The 11,457-nt window shown below is 34.9% G+C and overlaps 2 long non-coding RNA genes across 2 annotated transcripts in view; one reads left to right on the top strand and one right to left on the bottom strand.

Annotated features, from left to right (window-relative positions):
* Window positions 1-708: 708 nt before the first annotated feature.
* Window positions 709-11,457, bottom strand: part of LOC127735633 (uncharacterized) — a 151,334-nt gene continuing 140,585 nt past the window's right edge. The window contains exon 2 of the long non-coding RNA XR_007998533.1: window positions 709-4,413. This is a non-coding gene — a long non-coding RNA (uncharacterized LOC127735633). The remainder of the gene's footprint in view (window positions 4,414-11,457) is intronic.
* The window catches only part of LOC127735629 (uncharacterized), a 73,981-nt gene continuing 63,554 nt past the window's right edge, over window positions 1,031-11,457 (top strand). The window contains exon 1 of the long non-coding RNA XR_007998526.1: window positions 1,031-1,045. This is a non-coding gene — a long non-coding RNA (uncharacterized LOC127735629). The remainder of the gene's footprint in view (window positions 1,046-11,457) is intronic.

The following is an 11,457-nucleotide window of genomic DNA, read 5'->3' as shown; positions in this document are numbered from 1 at the left end:
AGATTTGTTTTTATTCTGGACAACCCCTGGATAATCCGTTAAATGTTTGAAATGGATTAATTTTTTTGTAACTTTAATAGTTAACACAATTTATTAACGTAGCTTTTGGTGATGTCATTCTCCTTATGATTAAAACAAAAATGGAGAGGTATTGAAATTATCACTTTTGTACTTCTGTAGGTAGTTCAAGATGAGTTTAGATGGATTACCAGATTCAACATTCAAAGGTCAAGGATGGAAATATCATTTCAATACATTTACCTTAAGAGGCAAATTCAATGTGAGTACACCATGCAGCAGCATGTCACACAAAATATGTTTTTATTTTTATGCCCTCACTGCTAGGCAAAGGGGGCATTAAGTGTTACTCTTTTCCTTCAAGTACAAAACAATAAACTGAATTACTGGCTCCTGATTTGGGACAGGCACATACAGAATGTGGCGGGATTAAACATGTTTGCTGGCGCCAAACCTTCCCCCTAGATCAGATCAGTACAAAGCACTTAAAAATCCTAACAAAAACACAAAAGACACAAAATACAGATCTGAGAGTACTCGCAGTTACTGAAAACTAGTTAACAGCCAATAAAAACTAATTAAAAAGTCTTGTGTCTAAGACTAAAATATCCATTGTTCTTATCAATAAATACTATGTGTATTCATTTTCTTTATTTGTAATAAACCTATTATTCTGTTTTCAGCTTTCAGTTTTAACACTTGGTTGTTATGGACTTCTAGGATTATATCTTATGGGAGGAAAGAAGAAGAAAGCAGTACAAGGAGTGAAAAAATAACAAAATGCTAATTGTTGTTTGTGATATTTTCTAGAGTTGAACTGTAAATTAAAATATATGCCTGATAGAATTATCTGTATTCTTTTTATACGACCGCAAAAAAATTTTTGTGGTCGTATATTGGTATGACGTTGGCGTCGTCGTTGTCGTCGTTGTCGTCCGAAGACACATTGGTTTTCGCACTCTAACTTTAGTTTAAGTGCATGGATCTCTATGAAATTTTACCACAAGTTCAATACCACAAAAGGAAGGTTGGGATTGATTTTGGGGGTTATGGTACCAACAGTAAAGGAATTAGGGGCCAAAAAGGGGCCAAAAATAAGCATTTTTGTAATTTCCAGACATAACTTGTGTGTTAGTGTATGGATCTCTCTGACATTGTACCACAAGGTTCCATATCACAAAAGAAATGCTGGGATTGATTTTGGGGGTAATTGCCTCAAAATTTTAGGAATTAGGGGCCAAAAAAGGGGCAAAAAACAATAATTTTTCTAGTTTCATGACAACAAATTGTGTGTAAGTGTATGGATCTTTCTGAAATTGTACTACAAGGTTCCATATCACAAAGGGAAAGCTGGAATTGAGTTTGGGGGTAATTGCCGAAACGTTTAGGAATTGGGGGCCAAAAAGGGGCCAAAAATAAGCATTTTTCTAGTTTCCAGACAATAACTTGTGTTCAAGTGTATGGATCTCTCTGAAATTGTACTGCAAGGTACCATACCACAAAGGGAAGGCTTGGATTGATGATGGGGGTAATTGCCTCAATATTTTAGGAATTAGGGGCCAAAAAGGGGCAAAAAACACATTTTTCTAGTTTCCAGACAATAACTTGTGTTGACAAGTGTATGGATCTCTCTGAAATTGTACTGCAAGGTACCATACCACAAAGGGAAGGCTGGAATTGAGTTTGGGGGTGATGAATCATAAGGGGGTTCAAAAAATTTGGGGGGGGGGATTTTTTTTTTTTCCTTTTTTTTTTCTTTTAAAATTTTCCATTTTAAGTTGGTTATTTCTGATTTATATTTAAAAGCAAATAATAATGATATGGTAGGAGATACACACCAAACAGGATGTGTAAATTATTATATAATAAGTATTGTGCAATAGCAAGAAATTTTCAATTGCACAGTATTGCACAATAGCAAGAAATCTTCAATTGCACAGTATTGCGCAATAGCAAGAAATCTTCAATTGCACAGTATTGCACAATAGCAAGAAATCTCCAATAGCACAATATTGCGCAATAGCAAGAAATTGTCAATAGTACAGTATTGCGCAATAGCAAGAAATATTTAATTGCACAGTATTGTGCAAAAGAAGATACTTCGTATAAATTGCTTATTTCTTGACCAATTTCAATGGGGTTTTATTCTTGAATTCTTGGGGTTCTTTAATATGCTGAATCTAACCGTGTATTTAGTTTTTGGATTTTGGGCCCCTTTTTAAATTGGTCCACTTTGAGGTCCAAAGGGTCAAAAATTAAACTTTGTTTGATTTCATCAAAAATTGAATTATTGGGGTTCTTTGATATGCCGAATCTAACCGTGTATTTAGATTCTTAATTTTTGGTTCCGTTTTCAAATTGGTCTACATTAAGGTCCAAAGGGTCCAAAATTAAACTTAGTTTGATTTTAACAAAAATTGAATTCTTAGGGTTCTTTGATATGCTGAATCTAAAAATGTATTTAGATTTTTGATTATGGGCCCAGTTTTCAAGTTGGTCCAAATCGGGGTCCAAAATTAAACTTTGTTTGATTTCAACAAAAATTGAATATATGGGGTTCTTTGATATGCTGAATCTAACCATGTATTTAGATTTTTGATTTTTGGGCCCCGTTATCAACTTTGTCCACATTGAGGTCAAAAGGGTCCAAAATTAAACTTTGTTTGATTTCATCAAAAATTGAATTCTTGGGGTTCTTTGATATGCTGAATCTAACCATGTATTTAGATTTTGGATATTGGACCATAATAGGTGAATGTCCAATTTAAAATTATTAAGTTCTTAGACCACATTCATGCTGTGTCAGAAACCTATGCTGTGTCAAATATTTAATCACAATCCAAATGCAAAGCTGTATCAAGCTTGAATGTTGTGTCCATACTTGCCCCAACTGTTCAGGGTTCGACCTCTGCGGTCGTATCAAGCTGCGCCCTGCGGAGTATTTTATTATCATATAAACTACAATCTACCAGGTATCTCATTTATCTAAGAAAATTAACCATAATAAAAAAGTCTTTATCACAAGAGGGTTAAAAAGTAAGTTGCATTCACTTGAATAAGAAAGCTTCCTGTTGGTAATCATTTGCATTTTTTTTCTACAATGAAAGCAAAAACACAAATTTACATATATTCAAAAAACATTCATATAACCATATTACATCTCTATGTCACATAACCGCCTTGGTGATCTCATGGTAGCTTGTTCGCCTCGAGTGCGGGAGGTTGTGGGCTAGAACCCCGGCCGGGTCAAACCAAAGACTTTAAAATTGATATTTGCTGCTTCTCCGCTAAGCACACAGCATTAAGGGGTAAGAGCAAAGACTGGTCAGCTCAGATTCAGAATAATGTCTCCGGGTAAGGTGACATGTCTACCTGCGGACTGCTACCTTGTGAAATAGCACATTAATAAAATGCTCCGCTGGGGCGCAGCTTGATACAACCGCAGAGGTCGAACCCTGAACAGTTGGGGCAAGTATGGACACAACATTCAAGCTTGATACAGCACTGAATTTTGATTGTAATTAAATATTTGACACAGCATAGGTTTCTGACACAGAATGAAAGTGGTCTAAGAACTTAAAAAATTTTAATTTACCTATTCAAACCATATCATTATTATTTGCTTTTATATATAAATCAGAAATAACCAATTTAAAATGGAAAATTTTAAAGAAAAAAAAGGAAAAAAAAATCCCCCCCCAAATTTTTTGAACCCCCTTATGATTCATCACCCCCAAACTCAATCCCAGCCTTCCCTTTGTGGTATGGTACCTTGCAGTACAATTTCAGAGAGATCCATACACTTGAACACAAGTTATTGTGTGGAAACTAGAAAAATGCTTGTTTTTTGGCCCCTTTTTGGCCCCAAATTCCTAATCGTTAAGGGCAATTACCCCCAAACTCAAACCCAGCTTTCCCTTTGTGATATGGAACCTTGCAGTACAATTTCATAAAGATCCATACACCTTACACACAAGTTATTGTCCTGAAACTAGAAAATGCTTGTTTTTTTGCCCTTTTATGGCCCCTTTACCTAAAATTTTGAGGGAATTACCCCCAAAATCAATCCCAGTCTTCCCTTTGTAGTATGGTACCTTGCAGTACAATTTCAGAGAGATCCATACACTTGAACACAAGTTATTGTCTGGAAACTAGAAAAATGCTTATTTTTGGCCCCTTATTCCTATATTTTTTGGGCAATTACCCCCAAACTCAATTCCAGCTTTCCCTTTGTGATATGGAACCTTGTAGTACAATTTCATAAAGATCCATACACTTACACACAAGTTATTGTCATGAAACTAGAAAAAATGCTTGTTTTTGGCCCCTAATTCCTAAAATTTGGAGGCAATTACCCCCAAAATCAATCCCAGCATTCCCTTTGTGATATGGAACCTTGTGATACAATGTCAGAGAGATCCATACACTTACACACAAGTTATTGTCATGAAACTAGAAAAATGCTTGTTTTTTGGCCCCTAATTCCTAAAATTTGGAGGCAATTACCCCAAAAATCCATCCCAGCATTCCCTTTGTGATATGGATCCTTGTGGTACAATGTCCGAGAGATCCATACACTTACACACAAGTTATGTCTGGAAGTTACAAAAATGCTTATTTTTGGCCCCTAATTCCTTAACTGTTGGTACCTTAACCCCCAAAATCAATCCCCACTTTCTTTTTGTGGTATTGAACCTTATGGTAAAATTTCATAGAGATCCACCCACTTAAACTAAAGTTAGAGTGCAAAAACTTATGTGTCTTCGGACGACGACGCCAACGTCATACCAATATACGACCACAAAAATTTTTTTGCGGTCGTATAAAAATCTGTCTCAGCGTGTCGGTCTAGTACAAAGCAGGGTGAATATTTACATTACATTAAAATGTTCTAGTCCTGCATATGCATATTAATTCTCCATGGACTTTAAGCATCCATCTGTCGTCATCATTTATGTCACATGGACAGTCTCTCAAGGTTCATCAGATATGGCCGTGTTTACACCAAAAAATTTACTCTTGACAATAGACAAACCAGGAAAAGTTTTAAGGCATGGCAGGAACTAGGGAAATAAAATTGAATGCATTTCATGTTTCAGAAAATTAAACAATTTCCTGGAATTCAAATGAACTTTCAATTTTTGTCACCAAATTCTCCGGTACTACGGAACAGAATTACTTTATATTTTGTAAGCAGCTTGACAGGGAAGACAAGTGAAGAACACATTCAACTACCTGTTTTAAGGCAGGAATACTAACCTTATGTTTCTGTTGGATAAGCTATAATTGGACAATTAACTTTTTGATTCTTCTGCAGTCAGTTGAGTGTACTATTAACCATTTTTGTTTTAATAATACAATTCCAGATGGAAATCTTCATTACAAATTTGTCGGTTCATTGTAGCAATTTGTTAGATTAGATAGTGTGTAAGGATACAAGAAATTTATCTTTAAGACCCTCTGCCTGGTTAATTCACCAAACCTGTACTCCTATACACATGGAATTACATATCGGTACATGTATATCAGACATATTATTATCCGTAATTAGTTATAATGACCAGGTGTCACAGTTGCAAAATTCTTATTATTTCTATGAATTACACATAGAAGGACCATTAAATGAATAATACTATCAGTTTACCTTTGCTAGTATATATTATAAAAAAATAAGTTGAGATTGTTAAGCTATTGTATTTCTTCAACAGAAATTACAGACCAGGGAGATGCATGAAACATTAATCATGTTATAATTGCCCAATATTAATTCTCTGAGACTGGCAGAATACCGGTATTTCCAATTGACTACACTACATGGTGCTTGATTTTCTTTGGTTGTTGTACAAATCCCAAACCCTGCTTATATTATTGTGATGTCAAGTGGATGGGCAGATAGGTTGTAGGAGAAAAGTGGGTACCTTATTTGTGCAATCAACTCCTCCTGGTGTCAACCAGATTCCTGAAACTTAACAGGAAGATTGCACTATGTTAAAGTTTTTTCCAGACTTTGGAAGGTAATTTCTTAGCAAAATTTATCAAAGAGAGAACAAGTTTTGTATAATCAACTCCTGCAGTTTTCAACCCAGATCCCTGAAACTTCACAAGAAGTTTTCAACCAAGATCCCTTAGACTTCACAGAATGATTGTATACATAATGAAGTTGTGCACTTGCTATATTAAGGAATTTTTCCTGACTTGGAAACTTAATTATTTTCCAGCAAAATTTACAACCTTCATGTACTTGCAAAGACATTGTTAACATTCTACATTGATTAATGGCAAATATTGCAACCTGGCCATTTGAGACTTTGGCCCATTTTTAAACTATTCCAACCCTACCCTGAAAAATTTTAAAAACCCTGGTATTATATTTCAGTTGTTTTAGGCTTGAGAATACTCTTGAAATTTGCAAAAAATTCTTTTGTTTGATTGTATGATTGTAAAATGTGAGTTATATTTTGTTCATAACCACTTCAGCGGTCTTGTGGCAACATTCATGACCTTAATTGCAAGGGGACTCTGGTTCGATCCTTGTCCAGGATCAAAACAAAGGCTTTAAAAATTGGTATTTGCAGCATTTGGAGTAAGAAAAGACTTGTCAGTTGTTAACATAAATATTGCATCAAGATAGGGTGACATAACTTCCTGCAGACTTATGCTGTGAACTTGCACATGCAAATCCAGCTCAGATTGGCCTAGTACAAAGCAGGGTTCATATTCATATCACATCATCGTGTTCTCATCCTGATAGGCATGTCATATTTGCCACTGGATGCTGAACGCAGTGGCAGATCCTGGGGGTTGGACCCCCCTTTTTTTTTATGATCAATGCTTTTGGTTGGAACCCCCTTTTAAAAATGGGTGGATCTCTCCGCCCCTGAAACGCATATCCACCATTCACCTTTTTTTTCCATATACCATTCAGAGTTATTGTACCCACAAGCTTAAACATTCAAGGCAAGCATGCCTAGGTGGTTAGATGCCATTGGACTAATGCATACATGGGCCTTTTTTTATTTTCAAATCTACAACGTTTGAGCAAATCTGACATTTGTATTTAAAAGGCTGGAATTATGAACAGAAGGTTTTAGTTTAGCTTCTTATTTAACTTATTAGAAAAAACCTGGCTCAGTGGGATTTGAACCCATGCTTCTGCAGTGGCGTAGCTATGCCATTTTTAAGTGTACGCCCTCCTGATAGGGGGCAACCCCCCCCCCCGGAAGTTAACGCGTTTTTGAGAAAGATCCCAATATCTGTCATTACCATTAAAAACTCATCAATTAAGAACCCCCACCCCCCGGAAGTTAACGCGTCTTTGAGAAAGAGATCCCAATATCTGTCATTACCATTAAAAACTCATCAATTAAGAACAAAACTAAAAAATTACAACGAAAGAGATGATTTCAGCTTCCAATTGTGAACTTTTTAATTATGAACCAAGAGTTCTAAGTTTTTCCAAGTTGAAATCATCCCTTCGAAAATTTTACGGTCGACATCAAGAGTAGGTTGACCGTTATGGAATATCTATTTCACAGATTGTTAATGACGATTGTTCCAATTGTTGATATTACCACAATCCCGTCCTCTTTTCCTCGAATAAGACCTACCGAATTAGAATTATCACTGGGTTTGTACTTACATCAGTAACACAGTGGGTGCCATAAGTGGAGCAGAATTTGCTTACCCTTCCGGAGCACCTGAGATCACCCCCAGTTTTTGGTGGGGTCCGTGTTACTCAGTCTTTTGTTTCTATGTTGTGTTTTGTATACTGTGGATTCATTTATTTTCGTGGGTATCAATTTTCGTGGATCGAGGAAAACTTTCATTTTCGTGGAGATTTGATTTCGTGGTTTTACGAATCTCTGCATACAAAGCCCATAGAAAATTTGTATTTCGTTGAATATTTGAATTCGTGGTTCACCTGTAACCACGAAACCCACGAAAATTGGTATCCAACGAATAATAATGAATCCACAGTATACTGTTGTTTGCCTTTTCGTAGTTTTTCATTTTTTGCCATAGTATTGTTTGTTTTCTACCGATAAGTTTGAATATCCCTTTGGTACCATGTATCTTTCTCCTCTCTTTTATAGTCTAATTTGTTTTTTTTTAATGTTACATTTATTCATTCATGTGTCATTGTGTTGATTTGGAATCTAATGTTCATAAAAATTTTCAATGTTGTCGTTCTATTCATTATATATCTTGTCTTATTTACTCACATTTTTAAACTCAAATTTCGTAAAGGACACAAGGACACATTTCCTAATTAATTTTCATAGATGGTCAGGTGTAACGTAAAAATAAATATTGAACTGTAACATCAAAAATGCAAGCCACATTGTATCTCAGTAGATAATGAATTGCTTTAAACAATAGTAAACTGAGTAGAATTCTCAGTAGATTTCAGACTTTGACAGAAAATGAACAAATATATAATATAAAATATGAAAACAACACTTTATTAATTTCATGCGTCCGAAGCACTTTTCTGGATTTACCTTCATCAGGAATTGTTCGAAAGCACAACCGAATATTTGAAAGCTAAGGATGTATAAGAACCGAAACAGTTGCAGAGCTATATGACCAAAACTCCAGTACCTAAAAAAATAATATGATACCATTTGAGTAAGGGAGCTACCATTTGATTTTTATGGGGGGGGGCTAGGATGAAAAATTGTGTCCTGCATTTTTTTTTAGTTATCCCCCTCATTAAGTTTTACCCTTGTCCATCTGTACGTACGTCCCAAAATTGGTTTCTGTTCTCTAACTTAAGTTTGCCTCAACCAAATGTTATGAAACTTATACACAATGCTTATTACCACAAAACACAGATCAAGTTTGGGACCATCATCCCCAAAATCAATCCCAACCTTCCTTTTGTGGTATTGAAACTTCTTAAAAAATTTCATAGAGATCCATTCACTTAACTAAAGTTATTGTCCGGGAACCAATGTGTCTTCGGACGACGACGACGACATCATACCATTATACGATCCCAAAAATTTTTTTGCGGTAGTATAAAAATTGAATTTTTTTTATTTTCTTCTAAATATCAAGTAATTTTTAAAATTTGAGTTATCTTCCTTTGTCCATAATTATAGTTGAATCAACTACAATCATTGCTTTATACAATGCAATGTTTTATTTTGACTTCCACTGTTAAAACACAGATCAAGTTGAATTTGGGTATTGTCACTTTAACCATTATTGAGTTATGCCCCTTTATAAATAGAAAGATTGTAAAAAATTTTAGTTTCCATTCTGTAACTTAAGTTTGCCCCCACTTAACATTATGAAACCTATACACAATATTCATAACCACAAAACTAAGATCAAGTACAAATTTTTTGTTTCCGTTTTCTAACTTTAGTTTGCCTCAACCAAATGTTATCAAAACTTTTTTACACAATGCTTATTACTACATAGTACAGATTAAGTACAAAATTTGGTGGCAACACTTTTACCATTCTTGAGTTATGTCCCTTTATAAACATAAAAATTGCTGAATTTTTCGTTTCCCTTCTCTAACTTTAGTTGGTCTCAACCAAATGTTATAAAACTTATACACAACCGTTCTAGAGATATGCGTGTTTACAAATAGAAAAATTGCTGAATTTTTATTAGTTTCTGTTCTCTACTTAAGTTAGTCTCAACCAAATGTTATGAGACTTACACACAATGGTTATTACCACAAAACTCAGACCAAGTTCATATTTGGGTAGCATCACTTTTACCGTTCTTCAGTTATGTCCCTTTATAACTATATGATATGCAAACGAGGGCATCATCTGTGTCCACATGTGGACACTATCCACATTTATCGTAATCTCGGCCCTGCCTTTTTATTTTTCACTTTATTTGGTCCTGCCCTTTTTTTTTATTAGTTTATCCCGACTTTTTTTACATAATTTGTCATCCTGCCTTTTTTTTTTTGCCAAGTTGCTCATCCTGCCTTTTTTTTTTACTCAAAACTTCTGTCCTGCCTTTTTTTTCAAATTTCATCCTAGCCCCCTCATAAAAATCAAATGGTAGCTCCCTAAAAGGTAACTTTCGTCCCTTTGTCTTTTATCTTCAATTACAATTCATTGAACAAATAATTACAAGGCTCGTGTACTTTTAATCAGTTCTTAATAAAATTCATTTGGGTTAAAATATTTTTTTCTTCAAAATTTATGTGCACGACCGGGCGTTTTGACGTAAACGTAGCTACACGCATGTTCTGTGACAATGTTGCTGGTCTAGACGAGACAAGAAATATAAGAAGATATAAGCAGACATCCAGTGCACCATATAAATAGTATCAAAAAAATTGAAAATTAAGGAAGCCTTTGTGAGCACGCTCACATACCCCACACCCCCACATTGTCAGTGGGCAAACAAAATCTCACTAGATTCCTAAGTTCAAAGACTCATTACTCCTACAAAAGTCAACTTATATTTTTTTCTTGTGGATCTGCACATCAACATTTTATGTCCTTATTATCTTCAAAGTTTCAGGAAATTCTTTTGTGTGATTTCAGAAGAGTTGCAATGACAAACTGTTGCAGTAGTATATTGGTGCCAATAAGTTCAATGGGCATAACTCCTAGAAAAATCCTTGAATCATAACTTCCTGTCGATATGCACATCTACATAGTATGTCCTTATTATCTACAACGTTTCATGAAATTTTGTTGTGTAGTTTCAGAGGAGTTGCGATGACAAACTGTTGCAGTAGTATATTGAGGCCAATAAGTTCAAAGGGGCATAACTCCTAGAAAAAAATAGAATCATAATTTCCTGTCGATATGCACGTCTACATAGTATGTCCTTATTATCTACAAAGTTTCATGAAATTCAGTTGTGTAGTTTCAAATGAGTTGCGATGACAAACTGTTGCAGAAGAATATTGAGGCCAATAAGTGCATAGGGGCATAACTCCTAGAAAAAAATAGAATCATAATTTCCTGTCGTTATGCACATCTACATAGTATTTCCTTATTATCTATAAAGTTTCATGAAATTCTGTTGTGTGGTTTCAGAGGAGTTGCAATGACAAGAACAGGATGGACGGACGGGTCAAAAACATTATACCCAATGCAAAAATTGTGTGGGGTATAAAAAGTAGCTGTGGTGATGTTGCCAATGAAAAACTGTCTCAAAGATCACTGAAAGAGAAATAGAATGTCTAATCATCTAAATATGTACAACCTTCAACTATGGGGCCTGATTTTGTCCATGACCACTACATCTTAATTTTAAATGTATAAAGAAGTTATCATTTTAATCATGTAATTTTCAAGTCTATATCAGAAACAACAATAACTTGATTAAAAATTCGTAAGGGTTCCACGGAACCCAGTGTCTCGCCTACTTTTTCTGTTAATCGCAGGCTCATCAAAAATGAGGAAGTAAATCAATAAAAATATTCCTCTTGATACTATCTTTTGATTGTAA

This window comes from Mytilus californianus, unplaced genomic scaffold (genome assembly GCF_021869535.1).
Source record: "Mytilus californianus isolate M0D057914Y unplaced genomic scaffold, xbMytCali1.0.p SCAF_3, whole genome shotgun sequence".
NCBI lineage: Eukaryota > Metazoa > Mollusca > Bivalvia > Mytilida > Mytilidae > Mytilus > Mytilus californianus.
The sequence above is the reverse complement of the archived record's forward strand: the minus strand, read 5'-3'. Positions and strand labels throughout refer to the sequence as shown.